This window comes from Rhodnius prolixus, unplaced genomic scaffold, assembly GCF_049639745.1.
Source record: "Rhodnius prolixus isolate KJV_2025 unplaced genomic scaffold, Rpr scaffold_1, whole genome shotgun sequence".
Taxonomy (NCBI): domain Eukaryota; kingdom Metazoa; phylum Arthropoda; class Insecta; order Hemiptera; family Reduviidae; genus Rhodnius; species Rhodnius prolixus.
The window spans coordinates 29,350,325-29,376,630 of NW_027411581.1; the positions used below are offsets into that span (position 1 = coordinate 29,350,325).

The window sequence follows — 26,306 nt, forward strand, 5'->3', positions numbered from 1 at the left end:
ACCAGGGAAGAAAGAAAGAAAGAAAGAAAGAAACTTTTATTTTGTCCTGGGACAATATCCCTTAAGGACAACAAACAAAATTTAAATTACAAAATTAATTACAATAAGTTCTCTATAATATAAAAGTAAAATTATTATAATAATTAATGTAAGAGGTAAAGAATTCCAGAAAAGAGAAGATTGCACAAGAAATGAATTTTTATAGGTAACTGTTCGATATGGAGAAATATAAAATTTGAAATTAGCAGTTCTGGTATTTTTTAAATCTAATTGGGCCTTCCTAATAAACAGATTAAATAAATATTCAGGACGTTTATTTTTTAGAAGCATAAACAGAAACCTTCCCAATAAATACTTCCTTCTATACTTGACATTCAACCAATTAAGAAAAATAAAATGAGGAGTGATATGCTCATCTCTTCTTACATTTAGAATAAAACGAACACAGGAATTTATTGACCTTTGTAATTTTATGTTCAATTCAGCTGTTAAATCATTGTACACTAGCGAACAGTAATCTAAATGCGGAAATATAAGTGTAGTAATCAGCTGTTTTCTTAGCGAAATAGGCAGAATATTCCTATTGTATTTAAGCTGGCACAAAGTTTTAGAAATTTTGTTAGATATGTCACCAACATGATTATTCCATGATAGAGTACTAGTAATAGTGACACCCAAACATTTAGCAGAATTTAGGGAAGAGGTGATTCTGAAGGATACGAGAGCCTTCAGTGCAGCCTGGCTGTCCGAAAAGATGCGAATCTCCCTATTTCTAGGTTCCATCCACAGGTTTTCCTCAGCGCATATTTTAATAGCAAAAACCTCGGCCTGGAAGACTGTGGCGTATCTTCCAAGAGATCTCTCAATGAGTACCTCGGGTTTAACCCCATACACTCCAGACCCAGTCCCACAGTCCATCTTGGAGCCATCGGTAAACCAAATGCCTCCCTTCCGGTAATGATCCGTCCAGTTTACCCTCCATTCAGTCCTCGGTTTAATACACACCTGAAAAGGAGTCTCGAAACTGTATTTAGGACAGATACTGTCCCCTGCCCAGGGTCGACCTTATCTGAAATAATCATATGGCCAATGCAGGAACTTATACGCCTCCATTGCCCATTGCTCGCCATTCTGTACGCACTGGCCCTTGCCTCCGCCTGAATAACATATTGAAGCGGAGCCAACCCCAGAAGTACCTCCAGCGCCGCAGTAGGGGTGCTACTAAAGGCCCCCGTGATCATCAGACAGGCCAGTCTCTGCACCCTTGCTAGAGCCTTAATTGCCGTCTGTTGTTCAGTCTTCCTCCACCACACCACTGAACCATAGGTGATGATAGGTATGACTGTACGTGTGTAGAGCCAGTGGGTCATCTTTGGGCTAAGACCCCATGTCTTCCCACAGGTTCTAGTTATTCCACAAAGGGCCTGTTTAGCCCTTAATGTAACTCTCTCTATCTGCGCCTTCCAAGTGAGTCTGGTATCCAGGACAATGCCCAAATACTTGACACATCCAGAGTTTTACCAAAAAATCGAAGGTTTTTGTAGCTCTCCTTGTCCCTTCTCCTTGTAAAGGGAACCAGAATAGTTTTAGAAGGGTTCACTGAAAGCTCTACCCTTCTAATTATAGTTAACTAAAGTTATAGTTAAATTAAATTAAAGTTATAGTTAACTTTTTAATCTGTAAATTTTTTAAGGAGATATACTAATTGTGTGTTGATTTACATACAACTTATTTATAAAATAATTCGATAAATTGATTTTAAAAGTTAAACCAACGCTAGCTGCACTATTAGTAACAATGGCAGTAGTTCTGACACTACTGTACATTCGTTACCTGAAAGGAGAAGTTACCCAGCGTCTAAGTAACACTCTCTAAGTCATCTTTAGAATTACCTACTCACATCTCAGTTGCGAGAAAATCTCGAGGCTACTGGCGTTTCGCCAAGGAGGACGAAATACCTAAATAGTTTATTTCGTTTTTATAATTTCTTTGTACAGAACAGAAGAAGACAATAAATTTGCGAAATATCGGGAAAAATGTAGTTCGTTGAATTAGGGACCACTCCCCAACACTCTTCTAAAAAATTATCAAATAGCTACATTAATAACAGAAACATTGTTCTAATTATCATTAAAAGTAAAGTAAAATTCCTATTTTTTCAGGCGGGGTTTACCGTTACTACCGATTAATCATACGAATTATGATTATTATTAATCATACGGTTTTATGAGATGATCTGAAAATCAAATGATTTGTGATGCTTATCTTGTATTCCTTAAGGAGCAAGAGAGAGAGACCTGTAGCATGTGCGCCCAGATTCCCGAGGAGATTAGATAAGGGTTAGCAACTGATGCACCCAGACAGCTCCTAGGCCAAATCAATGACATGATGAATGTTCCCACCTGAGTAGATCTATTAATTAATCTTATATGTGATTTATACCGAAGACTAAGCCTAGGGCGAGGTCTGCAACATGCCAGGAGAAGGGCACACCTATAGTTTTGTTTACATGAAACAAAAAAAAATTATTATAGAAACTGAAAACAATGAAATAAGTTTAGTTGTTGATGTCCCGTTCAAATAATTTAAGTTCCGTTCAGCTACATCTCTTTAGGTCTGTAGAAGTGTTGCGAAAAGTATTTCGAATTAAAGTTCTGAGACGACATAAAGGTTAAGTAGTCCATACTGGCATTTCGTCTTTAATAAGTTTACCTGTAGCACCACAACTGTAACAAATTTAGACTTATTCGAGTATTATGGGTAATTAAAATTGAATATAGAAGAGGTACAGGATAACACTAATATAGAAATGTAACGAGAAATTGCCGAGAATTAGATGATTTTCTATTTAGATACCACTAGTGGCGTAGAATGGTTATTTAGTCAGGGCCTGACTCAAATGTGTTTGCAGATATAATCTGCGTTGGGCATAGATAGAGTGATGATCGGGCAACGCTTTTGTCAACCTTCAGTTATCAACGGATAGAGTCTGTAACTTGGTAGTTGGACGCGAGTTGGTGCTCTTCTCCTGAACGTACCCACATGGGTTGCCAGAAAGCCGACACCAGCGCAGCCCAGTCGTCTATTATGGCAAAGAGGTAACGAATACTCACAAACAGGACAAAACTCTTTTTCCAGGGTATCGACTTATGTAATGAAATATCTCATGATTTTAACTTCTAAAATTCGTAATGGAATTTGAATTGAGTACTTGTTTAAATGCGCAATGCTAGACTATTTCTAAGTCATTGCCATAAAAGTGTACCGAACTTTGAAGGAGCAGTATTAATTCGCTTCTTCAACTTGTTTCTTGAACTCGGCCACAGGACATCTGGACAGGTTTCCATCATAGAATAGTAAAACGCTCTCAATTGGGAAGGAATTCGAAACCTGTCGTGAATCAAGAAACGGATCCCTTGCTAAGAAAGAGAAAATTTTAAATTTACAAGTGAGGGAGATTCAGCCTTTTCAGCATTACCCAAAAACTCTTAGTATTGCGTTTTGTTTATGATTCAATTGTTGGAGAATTATTTATCTCTGTTAAAATAGAACGTTTAATTGAATGTTGAAAAAAGTTGCCTTAAGCTTTGATTTCCTTTCTTATCAAGTAATTTTTGAATGTCACTGATCCACAATATTATCTTAATATCGGATTTGAAAATAGAAAATACAATAGGATTTATTACACATATTATTTAAGCAACGATAAAATATGATTGGCGCAGAGGATGCGTACTGGCGGGCTTAAGGCACTGTGGTGGGGGTAATGCATTGGCGTGGTGCGCCTGTGGAGCGCTCAGTCTAACTTCTGAGTTCGCCACTGGAACTACAGATCTTTCGTTATTTAACCGTTTTTCACGTACTGTTTTTTTCGTTTTCTCCTTATTTTTAAAATAAAATTCCTAATTTTTATTTAGACTATCTTATTGCTAATTAATTTGCATAAACTGTAGTATTAGTTTTGTCCGTAAATTTGTATAATAGAAGAAAATTGTCTTTTGTTTTTGAAAACTATTTTGTTTATATTATTATAGTGTCGGGTTTTGTGCCAGTGTTCGTGTGTTTTTCATTCATCGGACAAATAAGCGACTGTTTGGGGAAGATTTTTCTATTTTTCAAGGATTATTTACACCTTATCCTCGTCACTTTTTGGTGAGTTAATGTTATCATTGCAACTTTGGTGTTTGTATTGTTATTTTTATTTGATTTAAGGAGCGTCTATATTTTTGATATCATTGGTGCCTTAAGCTTTTTCAGCTTAAGACTTTGAGACGTGTTTTCTCGTTAAAAACTATCTTTTGGGCAGTGAGATGTAATGACTTCTCAGGAAAACTGTGTATACTCGAACACGAGTTCATTATAATTAATAGACATTTATTTAAGGCTCCCACTAAATATCCAATTAGTTTGAGCAATTGTAGTAAAAATTTGTGATGACCGCAATAATTTATTTGCTTAGTGGGAAAGGTTTCATTCATTTCTCTGTTTTGCTGCAGCAGTCGCTATTATTATTCCTAATATGTATAATTTTTAAGACATTTTTTATTCAATGTTATTCGTAGTGACAGGCGTCATGCTCTATGCAAACGTAACGTGATACCAACTCATGCTTGTTGCTCTATGCCTTCTAGATGCTAACTGCTCATTTTAAATAAAAAAAGAAATTTTCCGTCATTTAAGAACACTTTGACAGATTTAATACGATCTGCATTATAAGTTATCAAATTATACTGATTTATGCAGTGTTTACCTTCCTGTGATTCTATTCTCTCTTGAATATATAAAATACTAAGAAAAGTTGCATAAGTAAATATACCATATCGTATATCTATATAAAATGATCGATCGTTAAATGCAACTACCTGTTGCTTGTTTAAATTGTAGAATTTTATTTTTATTGTGAACGATTGATAGTATTATTTGATTGGTATAAGTAAACATTGTTGACATTGCGACCAGATTTGTCCGTTCAATTAAATATATCTTTAGCCTGGCCTATAATATTCTTTTAATTTCTTTTAGGGTGCTTTTATCAAATACATTTTTCACCTTATGATTAAATAAATGTGATTAAAAATTAACTCATTTTTTTATATCGTAATTTGACCAATTAATCGTCTTTACATTTATCACTCGCCAGTTTTTTTAACTATTTTAGTCTTTCAAATTTATGTAGATTAAGTAACTTTAACCTAAAATTTGTGCATACCTGCTTAAAATATAATATTACTACATCTAATTTTTTACTTTATTAAAGAATCTTTATGAATCAAATAGTTGTACAAATTTTGAATGGAATCATTAAAAATCACTGAGTAGTTTCAGAAAATTTGAAACATTATTTTCAATATTTGTCACATTGTTTTTATTGATATTTTGCAACCTATTGTTTGATCCTTTTAAATCCGGCTGAGCTAATATAGAAATCACAGGAGGTTATTTTGTAGGGTGATTGAGACATCTTGAATACAATACTATCGCAATGTAGTATCATCTTCTCAGCGCAGCTTCCATTCTGAGTACCTATTCAGCAATTTAAAATTAAGCAGTACAAAGTATCAGTCTGAGGAAAAATGAAAATGACGGAAAGCTGGCTCATGAAAATGTAAATTTAATAGAATTGAATTACTTTTACAACTTATTTTAATGTACTTTTCCAAAATTATTATTTTAATTAAGGACAATTTCAAGCGCGTTATCAAATTTTTCTGTTTTTGAATTTTATCCTTATATTTATTTCTTTAATATTGTATGTAACTTCATCCTTCAGGCGCCACGGTAGCAGAGCGGTTAGAGGCGAGACCTGTAAAGCTAATATGTGTTGTGGTACTGGGTTCTATTCCCGGTCTTAGGGCCTTGGATTTTATTTAATGGTTAATAAAAGAAATTTACAGTAAAGTATGTTTGCTAGTCGCCTCCGTCCACGTCACTTAACTGGTAGATGGACGTAAAGCCCCGCCTGAAAAAATAGGCGATTACTTTACTTACTTCATCCTTCATGTCCGGCAATCGCGAAATTTGTTTTATTTTGGTAATAATTCCAGGCTGACAAGGCTAGTCGTCGAAATGCTTTTGGGTTGGTTGGGGGTTATAAAAATCTAATTGATATTGTTTCTGTCTACCACTCACTATGTTATTTAGATTTCGTACCTCATTATTTATTGAGAAATAATTAAAACTTATAATTACATTGTTTTGACTATTTTGCCAATAATTTATTATTTATGAAATTATTGATCGTGATGTTATTGGACATAATTTGTGTGTATGTGCATACAGGATTACACAAAAATGCAATTTACCTAACATTAATATTGTATTCCCCCTAGGTTGAACATTTTACCAATTTTTGTATTTGGTAATTATTATGGAATAATGGATTCCAACCAAATAATCAAAGTCTGCTCTCCACTTGAAATGTTCGTTACAGAGCGAACAATACATTATTTTGTACATTGTCTGAAATCGAATGGCTGTGAATACCTCTAGCCGCATTGGCAAAAAACAAATCCGAGGCGAATTTTGTTTTTAAGGAACTGAAACTTGAGTTCTCAATTCCAGATAATATTTAATAATGATTAATCGCTTTCACTTTGGTCTTAATTCTAGAAAGAAAGAGGAAATTTATGAAAAAAGGAAATGAATGTAGTTGGAATGGCAGAAAATGGACTGGAGAGGAGCATGGCGGAGAAAGAATGCTTTTTGGCCAAGGAGAGGGGCAGTGCAGTGGAAATTGGGAGATTAGAACTGAGGGTGAATATTAGGGGATCTCCGAATTAAGGAAAAGGCTTTAAGAAATAAATATTCTTCGCCTTGTTGGCCACCGCTTCTTTTTGAAACTCACTTTTTTATTCTCTTCTTCTTACTAAATTAGAGACTTCAATAAAGCGAGCTATCTGTCAGCCAGTATGGAAATTATGATCAATTCACTGTAATTAACTTGATTAATATAATTAACTTCAAAAAGACGATATATAATTGTAAATATAGAGGTGAATTAGTGTGGGCACTCAGGAATTCAATTATTAATTACCATCCTCGGTGTTTTATGGCCTTCTTAATTATATACTTAGTCTAAATGATTTTAGTTCATAGAAAAATATTTTTGCGTTCACTATTGATTAAATTTAACCAATCCAAGTAAACATTACGATTTGTTTTTTATTTAACTACTATATTTAAATATTAGCAGATAGTATTTTTTTTAAATAGATCCGCCAGATGGAACCAAACAGCGCGCATAACAGTTTGAGTTTAACATCTTTGCTATTTAGGAATTGATTATTAAGCGATGAACTTTTATGTTTATACATTTAAATTGCGCTCTTTCACCTCCTCCCTAGCCATTCACTTCTAACGACATCATGGACGTCATTAACTGTCTTCCAAAAAAGAAAAGTCCGGGCTATGATCTGATTACTGCTAACATCCTGCTACAACTCTCCAGGAAAGCAATAGTAATTCTAACTACTCTTTATAATGCTGTACTTCGAACCACTTACTTTCCTATTCTCTACAAATTCTCTTCTGTAACAATGATCCCTAAACCAAATAAACCTTCTCATTTCTCCAGCTCTTACCGACCAATCAGCCTTCTACCCATCCTGGGGAAAGTCCTCGAAAAACTTCTACTACTCCGCCTCCAAACTGAAATAGCCCCTTTAAATATCATACCTGACCATCAGTTCGGTTTTCGGAGTTGTCACTCGACTGTTCTCCAAGCACATTGAGTGGTGGATGTAATCGCTACTTCCCTTGAATTAAAGCAGTATTGCTCGGGTGTCTTCCTTGACATATCTCAGGCATTCGACCGGGTATGGCACACGGGACTGCTTTATAAACTCAAACGCGTACTGTCTTCTACCTTTTACCTCATTCTTAAGTCTTATCTCTCCTACCGTTTCTTCCAAGTCAAACAAGGTTCTTCTTCTTCTCATATCCTTCCAGTACAAGCTGGAGTCCCTCAAGGAAGCATTCTGGCCCCCAGAATATATTCTCAATTCACCCGCTTACAATTACTTTCACATTCGCAGAACGGCGGTGGCCACGCGACCATCTCAACATTTAACGCCGACCTCGTAGGATGGTTGCTGTGTAAGCTTACTAACCTGGCGAACTAACGGCTTCCATCATTGGATGGTCGTCGTTCACTCCACTCACTCCTCTTGGCGCACATAAATGTGCTCGTGAGTGTATGTACATATTGTATATGCGTGCATATGTATTTGCACCATTTCATTATCTCTCATCTAGTTTGCTTATTGTAAACTAATTACAGTTGCAAAAGAAATAAATAAACAAAAATTGCGCTGTATAATTCTGTTATAAATTCAATCATTTTTTTGCAGGCTTAAAACATTACCCATTTTGTTTGCACTATTTCGTAAAATTAAGTACGGATGAAAGTGATACACAAGAAGGGGAACCCTAAGGATCCATTAAATTACCGTGGCATCGCTCTTATAAATACGCTAACTAAATTATTAACTCAGATGTTGCATAGTAGATTACCGAAATGGGCTGAGGTTAGCGGTGTCATACCCGAAGAGCAGTGTGGGTTCAGATCTGGACGCGGCTGTGTTGACGCTATATTTACATTATCCTCTGTGATAAATTTACAACTGAGATTAAATAAAAGGCAACTTTATGTTGTTTTTGTTGACTTCAGGCGCGCCTTCGACTCTGTTCCGCATGGTCTTCTCTGGCTGAAACTGTTTAAAACAGGTATGAGCGCGAAAGCCATCAGAGTCATTAAACAAATTTATAATTACGCGAAGATGTTTATCGAGGGGAATATGGGACGCTCTGAGGAGATTGACGTCACAACGGGCGTACTGCAAGGTGAAATATTGAGCCCTTTGTTATTTAATATCTTTATTGCAGATTTAGTAGATTACTTCACTAGCAATGGTGCTCAAGGGGTCAGTATTGATGCTTCTCGGGATTTGCTCATGCTTTTTTATGCCGACGACCTTGCTATCATAGGTTCCTCTTGGCATGATATTCAAAGGAAACTTCGAATTTTAGAAAATTATTGCTCTGAAAATGGTCTAAAAGTTAATAAGGAAAAAACCGTAATCGTACCTTTTAAAAAAAGTGTAAAATTAGCAAGTGTTAAAAAACTCTATTTCGAAGGCTCACCAGTAAATACTAGTAAGACATTTACGTATTTAGGAATCCCTTTCTCGTCATCCGGTAAATTTGCTCGCTCCGCAACGCACTTTGTCTCTAAAAGTTCCCTATCTGTCCCTCTTGTTCTAAATATTCTCGGCTCGGTAAAGAGCGATACTTGGCAATCCAAGACTCACTTGTTCGATTGCTTGGTCGCAAGTGTTTTAATGTATGGCGCCGAGGTCTGGGCCGCACCATATGCAGAGCTAGTCGAACGGGCACAAATAAAATTTCTGAAATCTCTTTTACATCTCCCGCGATCAACACCCGATTTCTACGTTCGTTTAGAGACTGGAAGAGTTCATCTCAAATTAAGAATTTTTAAATATTTATTAGGATGGTGGCTCAAACTTCTATTGATGCCGAATGATCGACTTCCGAAAACTTGTTACAGTAAAATGTTGGAACTCCAAGACAATCGAAAGATCCCCTTTAATTGGTGCCATGAACTTAGGTTATATTTACTTGAAATAGGAGCTGATAATATATGGAAATCTCAAGATCCCAACCTCCTGTCCTCTTATCTCCCCAACCTATTGGAATCTTTTAAAAATAACCTTATTTGTAAAGACGTAACCAAGGCGGTCACATCACCCTATAATCCAGTTTTTCGAAATATCAGTACTTTAGGACTCGGAGAATCTTATTTCTTTTTTCATTGCCATATAAACAAATTAAGAGTAGTCAGCCAATTGAGGTTATTTGGAAACAAGTACTGCAGAATCTTCCTTGATAAGGTTTCACATAGATTTAATCCTGAGCAACAATGCAACTTATGTGCATATGAAAGTGATAGTTTAGAACACTTCCTTTTAACATGCCCTATGTTGAATTGCTTTAGACAAATGTATCTTTCCAACCATATATTTTACCCCATGGACGATAATACAATGCTAAATTTATTGACAATAGAGTCTTATAGCAAATTGAATAACATCTTTTTTTACGTTCTAAAATCATTAAAGCTAAAAAATTTTATGCAAAATCAGTAGCAGTTTTATTTTATTTTTTACTTTTGTTTCTTTTTCTCTTTTCTTTAGGTAAAATGATATTATCTCCACCATTTACATGTTTACTCTTCTTTGTCAACAATAAGTGTCAGTTTATTTTTGTAATTACTTTTTAATATTATTATTATTTATATTATTTCAATTTATTTTGTAAATTTCTTTAGTACATTGTAAATCGACTCAACCCTTGCTGTAAGAAAATCTTAAAAGCAATAAAAAAGATTGATTTATTGATTGAAAATTAAGTACGGAAGGGATTAGCTTAGTGGTTAGGTTACTGGATATCCTTGCGTTGATCCTGAGTTCGAATCCAGCTGCTGGACATTAAATTTTCTCTTCCTAGGAGCTTCTTGAGCCGACCGTGCACTGAAAAAAAAACAACTAGATTTTAGAATGTTAAATGCAATGCAGTTACCAGTCTTGCTGAATTGATCCTTGTCATCTTTTTTCTATCAAAAATTTCAGAGTAAAGAAACGGAAATATTTGGTTATCCGAGAGCGTTTCTGGTGTCGTAAATTAGGTTGGCAATATTATTTTGTCAATACAACACAATAAAGCGCTAAATAGACATTTAACTTTAAATCATATTAATATATCATAACATTCTAACGATGAATAAGCATGAATGAAATATATATTCTGATTTTGTTCGATATAACTGGCGAAACATCGAATATGCTCGTGTCTACTTTCACATACTTCGGTAAATACATGTTCGCTACCGCCATGTTTGCCTTGCCTATAAATTTACTAATTTCACGGCCAGTCGCTTTACTATGAACTAGTTTCTACAATACACATTCTTTCAACCAATTGTTTATGCCCAACGGTTCTGTGATGTTATTAATTTGGTCCCCTTTTGTTTATATGATGAACATGTAATGTATATTTCTTGATTTAAACAATTTTACAAATTTAAATCGGTAATTATTGGATGCTGTGAATTATTGTTTGACATCTTCTGGTAGCTAATAAGAACTCTTTTTGGGGTCAAATGTACTGTGAATGTAGGCTCCTGTCCTCTTCAACAGAAATCCTCTTCGTTGCACATATCAGGTGCGCTACCTTTAAAGGGTCAAACATAGACAATCGTAGAACCCACTCACTAGACTTAAAAGACAAGCAATGACAAAACGTGCGAAACTGCTTACAGACTACTTGGACGACGCTCCGAATTGCCCACAGAACACAAAAACGCTTAATACGAGTATATTCTCAAACCTATGTGGACTTACCGACTAGGGCTGTAGGGTTCAGCCAAACCTACAAACATACGGACTTTACAAATATTTCAACCAAAACTAAACAGTGTAACCTAAAAAAAAATATTTAAAAATAATGATTTATGTAGGGTTGAGACTGAGTCTTTTAACTCACTCAACCTTCACCTTAAATTTACAATTCACAACTCTCTGTAACATTAAATCCCTGTAATTTCAGTCTAGACTTTGTTGAAATTGTTTAATTTAAATTGTTTTCTAGCTAACTTGTACTAATTTAAAGTTATGCAATACAATGTGTTAATGTTCAAAGTTATTCAAATATTAGAGATAGTTCTTTTCATTTGCATTTCTCATTTTGGTTTACATTATTGTTATTGATTCGTTAAAGAACGCCTTGACTTTATTTTTTGTAGCCTACCCGTCTTTGGGCATTACTGGATTCCAATCCTAATTAATATTGATTAATTTCTCATAGTTTCCTCTGAATTCTTTGAAGAATAGAATTCTTTGAAGTTTATAAATTCGGTCTTCTTTTTTTACATTAGGCTTTTATCCTAAAAAGGGTTCATTTTTCATTCAGATTTTGTCTTTAACTAATTTAGGACATTTACTGAACTAATTTAGGAAATTACATCTTCTTGATCAATTATTTATTTAACAAAACATAATAAAAAGTAATGCTGCGAACTCTCTCATAATTCTCGATTGCAAATATAGCGTCTACAAACTTTAAAGAAAAAATGTAAATATATTTTAGTATCAGAAGTGAAATAGCATTTTAAAAACAGGATTTCGTATCACTTATTCTACTACAGCGGTGGAGTCGGACGAAAAGTTGATAATTAAAAATAGGAATTAAGATATTAAAATAATTTAAAATTATAAACGTTCAATTTTGGCTGACATTTTTTTCCATTGCGTGGGCAGGAATTGAGGTGCAAAGGCAATGAGGAAAACAACTTCAGTGTTTTTTTTTTCAAAGGGGTCAAGAAAAACAACTAAAGCTTTTTGCATAAATATGCAACTTCATTGGTTGAGAAAGAATATTAATTGAACCGTTAACTATGCTATATCCATGCCAGTTTGTCTGTCTAGTTCTATATCTGGCATATCACTCGTCATATTCTAATCATTACACTTTGTTATTTCAAAGTTTATCTTAAATTCCTCAAGCAATGATTCTATTTATTTAGATAAATTACCCGCTCGTGCTATGCTGTGTACATCAAGCATCACATAACCACACTCATCATGCGCTCTCTTCTTCTCATTCAAGGTCACTCATTATTTGAAGCGAAAAATCGCAGTTTCGAAAAGTTTATGCAAGCTTCTAGAAACAGAGGATTAGATTAGATTAGATTAGGGTGGCCTCAAGGCCTGCGCCACCGCGACCCCTATGGATCTATTGTGGCTCCCCGGCTTTAGAGCTCACCCTCCAGACCCGTCCGTTTAATCAGACTCTTAATTGTGGAGAGTGGCTCCTGGGTAAAGCTCTCAGGCCTTGGTTTTTCCTCCCCGAGAAGTAACATCCTTAGCCATACAAGCCCCTCACACTGACACACCACGTGCAGTGCCGTTTCCTCCTCTTCCTGACAGAACCTACAAATGCTATCTTCTGCCAGGCCCATGCGATACATGTGTTTTCTGAGCCTGCAGTGGCCCGTTAATAGGCCTAGAAACAGAGGAAGAATTGGTTTGTCATTTCATGCTTATGATACCGATGAATGATCCATTGTCGTAAGAGAAGTTATTTTTAATGTTTTTTTTTATTTTTTATTTTCGTTTTCGCCGGAACTGTTAGTTTGTCTATGCCTCCTGAATCCAGAAAAGTGGTGTTTACAAAATGATATGAGTTTGTGGTTGTGTCTTCAAGTCACTTTAAGTTCAAATTTAATGTTTCGCTTAAATGCCAACAGAGGATGCTATAAATAGGAAGTCAAAATAAGTTTTTTTGTATCAATCATAAATATATGATGAACTCTAGGTTTTTGTTTTTTTTTCTCAGCGTTTAAACTTTCGCGTGAACGGCTGCAAAGATTTTAATTAAATTTGGATTACTAATTATCTATATATGGAAATCTATAGATTTTATTTGCTACATTTTCCAGAAAAATTTTATTAAAAGTAAAATTCTGGGACTTCCCTCTGAAGTAACACTTGTATATATTTTACTGACTTTCTATCTTTATAATAAGAAAAATTTAAAGAAAATTGGTAGACCAGAAGTGCTTCTTAATAAAAAGAGTTTTCAGCATTAATGAAAATTGCCCTATGAAATATTTGAATACATTTGTAATTATAAATCATTAACTGCAATGAACACTTTTTCTACTCCCTTTGCCTTCTTTAAAAAAGAAAATCTCAACAAAGCCCTAATGATGATATCCAGCATCCACAGTGTAACAATTACATTTGCATTGCTACATTACTTGAATACAGTAATTTTGTTGCACTTTTTGAATATTCACATTGCTGGTATTCGATTATTAGGGTAAAATATTCCTATAGTTTTTCTGGACCATCATGGAAAGGTAATACTCGTACTTGCAATTTGCCCAGGTTATCCTGCAGATTGTACTAAACCTCTTGAAGAACATGTGATTGTTTTACCACTAACCTTCTCCAATTTCATTCTCCGCTTTCTAACAGAACATTCAAAGTAAACAAAAGAAATTTAATTGCTTTAATTATTTGTCTTTCATAACACGTACTTGATGGATAGGCTAAATGTGAAACATTTATTTAATGACGTGTGAAACACGTCAGACGAAGCATGTTTACTATAATCTCGTAGTAGTCAGTTAACAGTTTATTTAGATAATTGGCTTGGTCTTTAAACTTCACAAGTAATTTAGGGGGGGCATTTGATGAACCATTTGTTTATTTCATTTTTAAAGATATCTTTAAAATTATAATTCTTTTTTTCGACGTAAAATTGTTAAAACATAACTTTTTTTCGCCACTATCGCTACATAATTGCTTATAATAACTACAATCGCTTTTATAATTGTTCTATGCTCTCACTCTGTTAGAAAGAAAAAGCATTGCAATCGAGCGGTTTTTCTGGATTCTGTTTTTCTCGTCACATATCCGTTTTGAGATCTCCTGAATTAGAAAAGCTTTTTACTATCTGGTGAGTGTGTTTGTGAACAGTGATGAGAATCAAATTTGAAGAAAAATAGTTAACCAGAAATGCACTTAAAGAAAAAATGTTTTTTAGAATTTCAGTTCTTTTCGAGAACGGCCTCCATTCTTTGTTGTAAACTTACTAATTGTGTTGTGGAAGGCTACCCAAAAAATCTACATTTCGGTATAATGTATAGTTTTCAAATCTGTACAGTGTTAGTTATAATTAGATATGACTCAGATATTCGGAGATTACTGAAAGTTTATCTTAAATGATATAAATTATTATTGATATTACTACTTTGCATATTATTGATTAATATTATATATTATTATGTCTTATTAGGAAGAATAATTATTTCCAATTTCAGTCACCATTTTTATGTTTTAGTCCCTAGATCAAAAGCTTGTTATTACAACAAATACAAAAAATTAATACTAAAATTAGCTGTAATGGATTAAAGGGTACAAGGATTAATTATTAATCTTCCACATGGATTAATGTATAGATACCAAAAAAAGGGAAATAGTACGTCGTTCACGACACATTTTTAGATATGAATTTCGATATCTCTTTTGAGCTCTGTCAAATTGCTTTTAATTAACCCCCAAGTCAGAGCAATGATAACTTATAAAATCACCTACATCAAATCGAGATGGCCTCGCAAATATTTTATTTAAAATAAGTGCATCTAAATGATTTACTGCAATGATCATTTACTCTAGCTATTTAATTAATCTTCTAAGTTGGTTATTTATTGCTGTGGGTTTCTTTTAAGACCGTCAGCACTTTATCACCTTGAACTCCTTCCACCTTTTCTTTGATTAATAGTAGCTATTTCTATTCCAGCTGATCATTAAAAAGCCTTAACGATTGTCCTATAGGATAGCACAGTTCATCAGTCTTGATGCTCCTCTTGCTCTTGTGATATCATCCTGCATTGTATTTTAATCTTTCAAGCTGTTAAGTGTGATTTCTGATCCTAATCATTCTTTTCTTTTAGATCATTTCTTTCTCAGTTCTTCCTTTACTATTTTGATCTGCTGATCACCTCAGTTATTACTTTATTTGTTCAAATATCTGTGTTTGTATTGTCATATATCTTGTACACTTCCTTTACTTTAGATTGTGGTTGAACTCATTACGAATTGGAGACGTTGCCGAGGCTGTAAGAAAGTTAGTATGCCAACCATGTTTTGGCTACTTATGTATTTTTTTTTTTTTTACAATCGAGTTATTGTATATTACTTTAAAAATTATGTAAATGTAAAAAATATTAAAAAGTACAAAAATTTAATTCGTTTTAATTATAGACATAGCTAGTTATTAGTTACTAATCATTTTGTCAGAGAAGGCGTTTAGTGTTCCATTAAGTTAATTACTTAAGTCGAAAAATGTGGTCAAGTTTCCAGTGTTGGATAATATCTTTGAATTTAGCCGTCGTAGCCCACATGTTTACAGCTTTTTCTGATCGGTTTCGATCTTTCATCCATCACTAGAGGTAGAGTAATCGGTTTGATGCAGAGATTTCAACTTCACTTATGTTTCCGTCTTACATTACATTACTGACTTTCTTTAGTTCGGACAGAAACCTTCGAAATTCGAATTTATTATACTAGTACATGATTAAATATTTAAAAAATTAAATATCAAGCGAAGAAATTGAATTTAATATAGTTGACATTTAGGAACAATTATAAATGAATGTGGAATGAGTGTGGCCTTACTGTGGGTAATTGGGCGGTTAAATTATGCGCCAACGATGACTGCCTCTGTGTGTGGGTAGCACGTTGGGGGTGAGCTTGTAGGCGGTGGCGCGCATTGTGGCAAACTTGTATTCTAGTGGCTTCAAGGGATGAGAATAACACCATACACTACTACCACTCTCTTTCAGCCTGGCTCTTTCATAGAGACTACTCCGAGGTGAACACAGGAGATGTTGAACTAGGGATGTGCACAGGACTAGGGTGTGAGTATAGTGCCAGATTCGAGCACGTATCCGACTAGTTTAGTGTCAAATAGGGGCGCTGAACAGAGAGGCTGCGGTTTGTGTATGCTTTGTGTTACTAGCTCACTCCATTGTGGCTTTACCCCTTGTAAGAGGGCCTTAGCACAATCTAAGCGCTCATGCTGCACTTTCCTGATGGTTCTGAGGTATTTCCATGGTGTACCCACTTACTTTACCATCATCGCAGAATAAATTAGCTATTTTTCATGCTTCTTTTTACTCTGTTCATTACGAGCTTGCTCCCCACTCTGGATTCGCAATGCCAAAGGGTTGCTTACTAAACATTTCCAGCAACTTTGGCTTATTTTTAAGAGGAAAAAGAGTTTTTATTAAATAGTCATTCTTCTCTTCACGTGGTCTTTCTACTCTAAATGATTTTCTCTATTCAGTAATTGTTAAAGATTTTTTGGAAAATTTCTTCTTCGCCGTCAGTCGAACCTTATTTTCTCCTATTTTCCGAAAAAGAAGTTAAGCTACAGTCAACAATCAAGAGAAAATCTGGCGAGCACGACCTTTCTCTTTCTACTATTCCCAAAGTTGTAATTCTCAAATTTTCTTCTAAATTTCGAACATTTGAGTCTTATTGAATTCTTATCTAGCCATTCCTTCTCACATGAGTACTCCTAATCAAATATCCGGGCCAACCAATAGATGTTGCAGATTTTTGTGCTTCCTATCGCAATAAAAAGTTTAGATAAAATCGTCGAAACCGTTTGCGAGAAAATCCCAAAAAACTGAAAAATTGATTCAGCAAAGGATTGCTTCCCATTGATTGATTGTGACCCATACCAAAAAGGAAACTCTTTTTAGTAGACCTAAAAAGGGATATTCCCGTTGAGAACTCGAAGTGGAATATCCGCCCTATTACTACAAAAGAACTAAGCAAAAAAAAAAGATACTGGAGAATAAAGGTGTCCTTTTTACGTTCCTTCAGAGTTGACTAATTGAGCTCAAGCGAGAGTTGTAAAAACCTATCATATTCTCATACAATATTTGATATACAGGGTGTTCAGCATAAGACTACCGTTACTTCGAGAGGCGATTCTGGGCATCATTTGCAACAAAAAATTCCATATCAACTATGGCTAGATTTGGCTCCGTTTTATAGATATTTTTAATTTTATGTTTTGGCGCTAATAACCTTGCAGTTGATGCGCCGAAAAGAAACAAAAAAAAAACAAACAAATTTATGTTTTCTTATCACTACTTTTAGCAAAAAGTTGCCTATATTTCTCAAACTACTAAAGCTAAAGATATTTTAATAAGCTCATTAGAAAGAAGGTTAAATATCCTTTTAAATAAGCTAATTTATATTTCAAAATAGTAATATTAAGTAAGGGAAGGGATAAGCTATGCGGTTAGCGTACTGGACTCCCACGCGGAGGTCCCGGGTTCGAATTCAGCTGCTGACCCTTCAATTTTCTCTTCCTAGGAGCTTCTTACAGTTGTCTGTAACGAGGGAACACTGTCCGGAGGCCGGCAGTGCACTGATAATAGCTCCGGGCGCCAATAACCTTAGATGTTGACGCGCCTTAAATAAAAAAAGAAAAGTATTTCACTTTGCGGCCCAAACATAAGAAATAGCAAGTTCTAATTTTTTACAAAAACTGTCGACTTCTTTTTTCTCAAAAATATGTAAAAAAACGTGCACTATTCATGAAAAACTAAATAAATATATAAAATTAAATTAAAAATATCTATAAAACGGAGCCGAATCGAGCCATAGTTTATATAGAATTTTTTGCTACAAATGATGCCCAGAATCGCCTCCCGAATTAACGGTAGTCTCATGCTGAACACCCCCTGTATGTGTGCCCCAGTTAAGAAGTGAGAAAATATTTTAATGTAGGATATAAAAATAAGTAATAGAAAATAGTCTAATCTACATGCAAGCTGGTTCTCTACTTTGCCCCCGTGACTGAACATCCACCTGTCGTCTTCAAAGCATTACGAAAAAGAATACCATGGAGAACTAATTGTAAAGTAATCGCCTACTTAGGCAGGACTTACCATCCAACTACCAATCAGGTATCGTGGACGTGGGCTGAAGCACTTTCTATTACTACTAACATTTTTTTCTGATAATTACAAAGACAACGCGACCAAACGCATACCAATACACCATCACCCGCCCCGTAATCTAATTGTGTTTAAGAATATTTCGTTAGCAAAGTTCGATTATTTCGAGCTGTTGGATACTGAGTTAATTTTGCTAACACATTTCTCTTAAGTTTTTTTGAAAACTAAATTGATTTTAAGAGGTAGAAATACTATTAATTTCATTTTCAAATATGTATTAATACTATTAATTTCATTTTCTATTTGTTTTTGTTAATTTTTTGCCAAGCTTTCGACCCAGGGACTAGGTCATCTTCACTGCTTCTGCATTTACAAGTTTTTACATTGTTAACATCAAAGGTTGGTGTGTCTTTTCTCCTGACTGTTGAGTACCTACTAACGTTTGTTGTTAAAAATGTGAAAAACGTTGTATTATGTATGAAAATTGGCAATAATCTTTCTTCCTTTTGAATTGAAGTTTCAATCACTAAAAACTGTGAACAATATTTTACAATATAGATCTGTTTATAGTAAACCCTTTATATTTGTCAGACTTCATTAGGCAGGTTGACGGAGACAAAAGGTCGTTCAAGTGAAAAATCTATAACATTCACAGTTCCTTTAATAAGAAATGACGGGAATATCCATGACGGAAGGACCTTTATGCTTCTAGGAAGATAATGTTATTCCTGTTTATTAATTATTACTATTCCTTATTAAACATTTGTGGTTTTTAAAGTAACGTTTCACTACAACAACAGTAACATTATCAGTTATTCTCAATACCTTTGTTTACTAATTTTTCATTATTTTCTTTAACTTAAAAACTGTTGTAATATGAAAAGTTTTCGAGTGCTTCTGGGACTTTTTTCCGTTTTGGAGCGAGGCATTCCTGCTTTCTAGGCAAGTGTTGCGGTCGTTTCTATTTGAAGTTTCCACAGGAAATATTTGTTCTGAGATTCCCAATGCCCCCCAAAAAAGTTATTTTTTCCCCCCAAAACTTGTCTGTTGTGTGCATAAAAATTACAGGAATCTGTATATTTCAGTTTGTTTACTCCTGAGGACGAATGTAAATTTGGTGCCAAAATCTCGCAGCTGGAAGTGCTGCTCTATTTAATAGATAATTCTTCTTCGATATTCAACGATTTTTTTTCTCTACTTCGTGTGTTCATTGTGCACATTTTGAACTGCAGCTTTTACGAGGGTCGTTTGAAAAGTCCGTGCAAAAATAAAAACTACTTAATTTTTTGGGGTAAACCTTTTTTATTTTTCAACATAGTCTCCTTTTAGGCTTATACACTTCGTCCAACGCTGCTCTAGTTTGTTGATCCCTTCCGAATAATAGGATTTGTCCAAGTCTGAAAAATAGCCATTCGTTTCTGCAATCACCTCCTCGTTTGAATAAAATCTTTTTTCCGCCAGCCATTTCTTCATATTGGGGAACAAATAGTAGTCCGAGGGAGCCAAGTCTGGAGAATAGGGGGGATGTGAAACGAGTTGGAACCCTATTTCCATTAATTTTGCGACCACAACTGCTGAGGTGTGAACTGGTGCGTTGTCGTGATGGAAAAGGGCTTTTTTCTGGGCCAATCGTGGGCGTTTTTCTTGCAGCTCGGTTTTCAAACGGTCCAATAACGATGAATAATATGCACCTGTAATAGTTTTACCCTTTTCCAGATAATCGATGAGGATTATTCCTTGCGAATCCCAAAAGACAGTCGCCACAATCTTTCCGGCCGAAGGAACGGTCTTCGCCTTTTTTGGCGCAGATTCCCCTTTGGTAACCCATTGTTTAGATTGTTCTTTGGTCTCAGGAGTGTAGTGATGTATCCATGTTTCATCCACAGTGACGAAACGACGCTTAAAGTCCTGCGGATTCTTCTGGAACAGCTGCAAACCGTCCTTGCAACACTTCACACGATTTCGTTTTTGGTCAAGCGTGAGCAATCGCGGCACCCATCTTGCGGATAGCTTTGTCATGTCCAAATGTTGATGCAAAATATTATTTACCCGTTCATTCGAGATGCCCACAGCACTAGCAATCTCACGCACCTTCACTCTTCTGTCATCCATCACCATATCATGGATTTTATCAATGATTTCTGGAGTAGTAACCTCAACAGGGCGTCCAGAACGTTCAGCGTCACTTGTACCCATATGGCCACTCCGATAATTTTGAAACCACTTATAAACTGTTCTAATCGAAGTTGCAGAGTCACCATAATGTTTATCAAGCTTCTCTTTAGTCTCCTGAGGCGTTTTGCCTTTCATAAAGTAGTGTTTAATCAACACACGAAATTCTTTTTCGTCCATTTTTTGAAAATCACTCGACTTCCTCGATTCAAACGAATGCCAAACACAAAGAAATAGACCGATCTGGCTGAAACTTGGTGTGTGTTCTTCCAAGAGATGCTACTAACTAAACATAACCTCGATACGCGCCAGTGGTGCTATCTCTCAGACTTTGCACGGACTTTTCAAACGACCCTCGTATTTGCCTCGTTTTTCCAGTAAAATTCGATTAAAATTGTACAATAGGGCACATTTATTTCCTATTCAATCCTTCTCCTAATTATAAATAATAAAAAACTAATGCTCCTTAGATAAATGAAGAAATGACAATAAAAGGGATGCTGCCATAAACGTGACCCATCCCAAAGTCACCGATTTTGATCAAACGGTACATAAACAAAATATTTGATCTTTATCCGTTTTTCCGTTTCTGCTGATCCTTTTCCCTACATGCCATCTAATTGACAAAGGCAACTTTTCAAGACAGAGGATGTTGAAAAATATGTAAATCGTTAATGTCATACGATAGCCATATTTTCACTCAGCTCGAGTGAACGACCACTGCTTTGCATCACAAGATCTCCTAGCACCGCCACTCTGAGGAATTCTCTGTTTTACTATCACCGTATGACCTTCTATGAACCTATTACGTCATCATGCTTGTCGACCTCACACTGTTACTCAATTTGAATGTTTATATATGCCAAATTAGTGCTTTGTAACTTGTTATAAATATTTAAACTAAATACAACTTTGATGTAAAAGAAATTTTATGTTGTTATAGCGATTACTATATTTTAGTTAAGTTTGTTTCGAAGTTTCTGCTTGGCTGGAAACTTTTCCCCTTCCTAATTTACTCTCATATTCATAATCAGTTTTAAATTCTATAATAATCTACCCTAACATCTAATAAAATAAAAATTGATGGCCCCAAATATCTGAGACCCCATTTGTAGAACTTCTTCTTCAGAATCTCATTGTAGCGCCTACCTTTGAAGATAGGTTTTCGGAGGTCACTTCCAACGTAGACTTCACTTTGGTCCATCAAGTTTCATTCAATTTAAGATGCTTAATGTATATATATTACTGATGTATTATGGCAATTTGACTTTTTGGTGTTTTGTTTTTGAAAGATTGATTTTAACTACTATTCATTCAAATAATTATATTAAATATTTTTTTTATTTATTTATTTTGTAATTTACAATCTGTATAAACATATACAACAAGTAAATAGGAGGTGAAAGAGATGAACTGGTGCGGGAAGAGCAGGAGGAGAGAAGCTACCCAGCGGTAGCACTCTCTAGATGAGATAGAGGAATGTGAGGAGGAGAATATGAGTATAATATGAGAATATTAAAATATTAAATAATTTTCTGTATGTATAAATTTAAAAAAACTAAAGGTTGTAAGTTCTTCATTATACAAATAAAACCCAGGGTAAGGCCGGGAATCAAAGCAAAGTACCACTTTGAAATCAAAATTTACCCTCTTTGGAAGGAGACAACTGTTAATCATAAAAACAAAAATCTCTTTTATCCGTCACATTTTGGAGAAAATGGTGGTTTTAGAAAGCATAGATTTCTCTAAAATTGAGACCACACCTCTTTGATTGATTGACGACTGGTTTGATGGACAGCCACATCAACTTTAGTTACTTTTTATTAACTTTACTTGAATGAAATTTACCTCAGGTCTCGCCATCTAATCAATTAAGAACAATTCTGAATTTCAGTTAAATTCAGTTTATTTGAAATCGTTGAGAAAGAGAAAGTCGCGTGAGTGACCCAAGTTATTCTCTTGGATTTACTGGAGTTGAAGAGAAAATATTTCAGCATCATTATAGATGGTGTTGATGATGAAGGACAGACCTACCGCTGGCATGAAGCCTCCCATAAATAATTGTTTGTTCATGGACTTAAAAAGTCCAGATTATATTTGTGACGTTGAACTGAAGATAATAAATAATTTCTAATTTTTAAAAACAAATAAAATTTATAGTCTGAATAGCCAAATGTTTATCATATCCAGAAATGAATTTTTAATGAACAAAATTTAAACGTTGGTAAATTTTAATTTATGCATGCAAATTGTTTTTGCACTGATTTATTACTATTTTAAGTAGTATACAGTAGCGCCGGGCTGATACAATATTAACTGTGTAAGTCCGGCTGCAGTCGGTCAAACTAAAGTCTTTTAGAATTATTCATTGAAACCACTTTACATACATTAACACTTATTAAATAAATAGTTGCTTTTTGATGATTAATTCGTTTTCAAGTAATTATACGAAACTTTCCGAGTTTAGTTTGAATTTTAGTTTCCTAATGAGTTACTGCAGTTAATGGCAGTATTTAAATAATGCTCTGTCATTTACTCTTTTTTTGTGGATCGTAAAATTTGTTATTCTCCGTTAAAGCAGGAGCTCTGTAAACATGGAATTAAAAAACCAAAAACATTAAATATTCTGTAATGGGGAAACAATATAATCTACCTTCCTTTGGAAACACTTATTGTATGGTGTAACACTATGGAGGTAACTTAACAGTCTCCTCCTCAAATGTTTAATTCTCTTTACTTCTAAATAAAAGCATTGGGCGTTGAAAAGGATGTCTGCACGGCTGGGGCAGTATCTCTGATTGTATTCGATGTAGCAGCAATCAAGTGCAGTGTTTGTCAGAAACGAGGTGAAATCTGATGATGGGTGAAAATCTGAAAGGCTTAGCAAACATCCTTACTAGGAGGGAAAAAGACAGCCATAGGAGTTCCTTCGTGTGTGAAGTTTAATACAAATATTTTTTAAAAAATCATCAAACACGATTTAAGTAAAAATGGAAGTCAAATTTAATTGCAGTTTTATGGAATAACAGTTGGTTATTTTTGAAAAGACTATAATTAGATTTTTTTTAAAAATTGTTTTGTCCACAAAAGCACATCTACGCCAGAGCCCATTCGCTGAACATTTTCCAATATCGGGTGTTTTTCTATTCCAAAAACTTGAGAAGATCTTATTAGGTGCTCTTTCGAACAGGAAGTGGACAATGAACTTTTGATAGCTACGAGTTTACATCACCATTGAGGCGCAACAATATGCTCAGTCATATGGAGCGCCGCCCTTCCCCTTCCGGACGGGTTCTCACGTTTGGGACCATCCGGCCCCCCCGTTAGCAGATCTAAGTGACCAGTCATTTTTTAATTGAAGTTACCCTTAAGGTGGGAAAGCCAGTGCTGTCTAGTTTTGAGTCTAGAGCTACCTAACAGCTAGTTCTCATTGGGGTTAGAGCACTGTCACACTTCACAGTCTTTAGCTCCATTTTTTGCCTTCTTTGACTCTACTGTTTGAGGAAAGGTGTTGCAGTCGTGCAGAATTTTTGATTTTGAACGGTGAATATCTGTTTTCAGTAAGAATAAGTGATTTTACAAATCGTTCTCTCTCTCCTTTCGTGGGTTTATTTCCTTAACACAAAACGGAAAACACAGAAAAATGAAATGTACTGTAATATTTAGTGCTATAAGAGGAGAGGATCCATCTATAAGCATTAATTTAGGCCAGTTAGAAGTACCAACTTTACGAAATGTTTTGTGAGGATTTCTCGAAAATGATATGTATGATTTTTTTCTTTAAATTCGAATAGTAAGTTATTGCTCGCAAGTAGTATTATTATAATTCGGGCACCACGGTAACCGAGCGGTTGGAGACCCTGCCCGCAAAACTAAGATGTATTTTTAGTACTGGGTTCTATTCACCGTCATGAGATTAAGTTTATTGAAATTGATAATATGAAGAATTTGTAATAAAGTACAGTATAGGTAAGTTATCCGCCTCCGCCTATAACAGTTGTTTCAAACAAGAAGCATTACTTTTATTCTAGTACAATAATTTGTATAACATTTTCTTGGGAATTTTTTTGTAATTAAGGGTAGTTTCGGCCGAGGGGCTCCCTTGTAAAGGGCTATTTCAGTAAAATGCAAGAACCGATTGCTTATTGAATATATAAAAATATGTGACCAAAAGTATTCCAAATCCACGTTAACCACTTTATTAAACAGATTTGTTATTTTTATTTTTTAACATTTTTTCGTAAACCGTTTCTTGAAAATATTTAATCACGCAAAGCGCAGTAAGAGAAAATGGATCAGATTGTTCACGCCAAATTTATTTCTTAAAAATCCGAGTCACGAATAAGAGAATTCCTCGAAGATAAGTTAAAAAAATAGAAGCATGTAGTATAAATTGCTAGTAATAATTAAAGAAATATTGGACAGTACAGAATGTTAGAAAAAGGTAACGCCAAGCATGGGGCAAATATAACTTACCTTAAATTATGATCTAACATAAAATAATAATACGCGTATATATGTCGGCGAAAAGAGTCGTAAAGCGGATATATGTTCTGGTTGACATTTAACTTATTGAACGGGTTGTATCTATGGACGCTTACCAGCTAGTGTACCGCAGATATATTTTATAGAGATGTAGTAAAAGTAATTTAAATTATCACCATGTAATGAAGCGAAATATTATAAGAACTTTCATTAATAAAGTGCGATTTTATAATATTATCTTGTGTACCGAGTTTCTTAAGTTAATACTATTTTTAATTAGTTAAAGTTTGGTTTAATTAAGTTGCTCATTATTTTTGTACGATGGAGGCAGATATTGTTATAGTGTCCTTTTTTTTTTCAAAATAATTTATCATTTCCTGAAGGCTGTTCGAAACTTAATGGGTTCTAAATCCAACCGGACTCTGTTACCTTAACAGTTTCTTTTTTTCCCCATTTTTTTTCTGAACCTGTTTTAATTTTCCCCACTTAACTGGGGCACTTAGAACTGTTCTACCTACAGAACTATAAAAAGAACACTTTCCGACATCTTTAAAATAAAGTTTAATGACATCATTAACTGTTAAATGATACGATAGATATCTAAATAGTAAACCGAGAAAGAGAGAACGTAACTTAAAGTACAGTTTATTCAAATAAAAATATCTATGAACGGGACAGGTCCGGGAAAGTTATTGCCGGCGCTTGAAATTGTAGCATTTATATACTTTTCTTTTAAATGCCAGTTTTATACTTTCAAAAGTATTCGCTTAGTTTCAAAGTGAAAATATTTTACAACTTCTGGAAGCAACTTTTTAAAACTTCTTTGACGCCGTCTGCTTAATTACGTCTTCCGGTTTGACTAAATTAAGTGAATAAAAGGATATCCTCGACATTTCTGCTTCTAGACTGTTTATCTTGCTAAGAAATTAGTTAAGAAAATCTGTTAATTTGCTAAGAAATCTTGCTATAGTTCCTTGTCCATACACTCATTCCCATTCCAGGCTGAACTTGTTAAGTACTTTTGCAAAGAGCATTATATTTTTAATTCTTGGCAGCATTGTATCTTGCTTTTTTTTAAAAAAACATAGAA

The 26,306-nt window shown here is 34.6% G+C and overlaps 1 protein-coding gene across 5 annotated transcripts in view; it reads left to right on the plus strand.

Moving 5' to 3' along the window:
• The first annotated feature begins 3,787 nt into the window (after positions 1-3,787).
• unc-5 overlaps positions 3,788-26,306 on the plus strand; it is a 689,026-nt gene continuing 666,507 nt past the window's right edge. For 3 of the 5 annotated variants that reach the window (XM_074136688.1, XM_074136706.1, XM_074136735.1), the window contains exon 1: positions 3,788-4,152. The gene's annotated coding sequence lies outside the window, so the exon portion shown is untranslated. The remainder of the gene's footprint in view (positions 4,153-26,306) is intronic. The other 2 variants (XM_074136715.1, XM_074136725.1) reach the window with 1 other exon arrangement.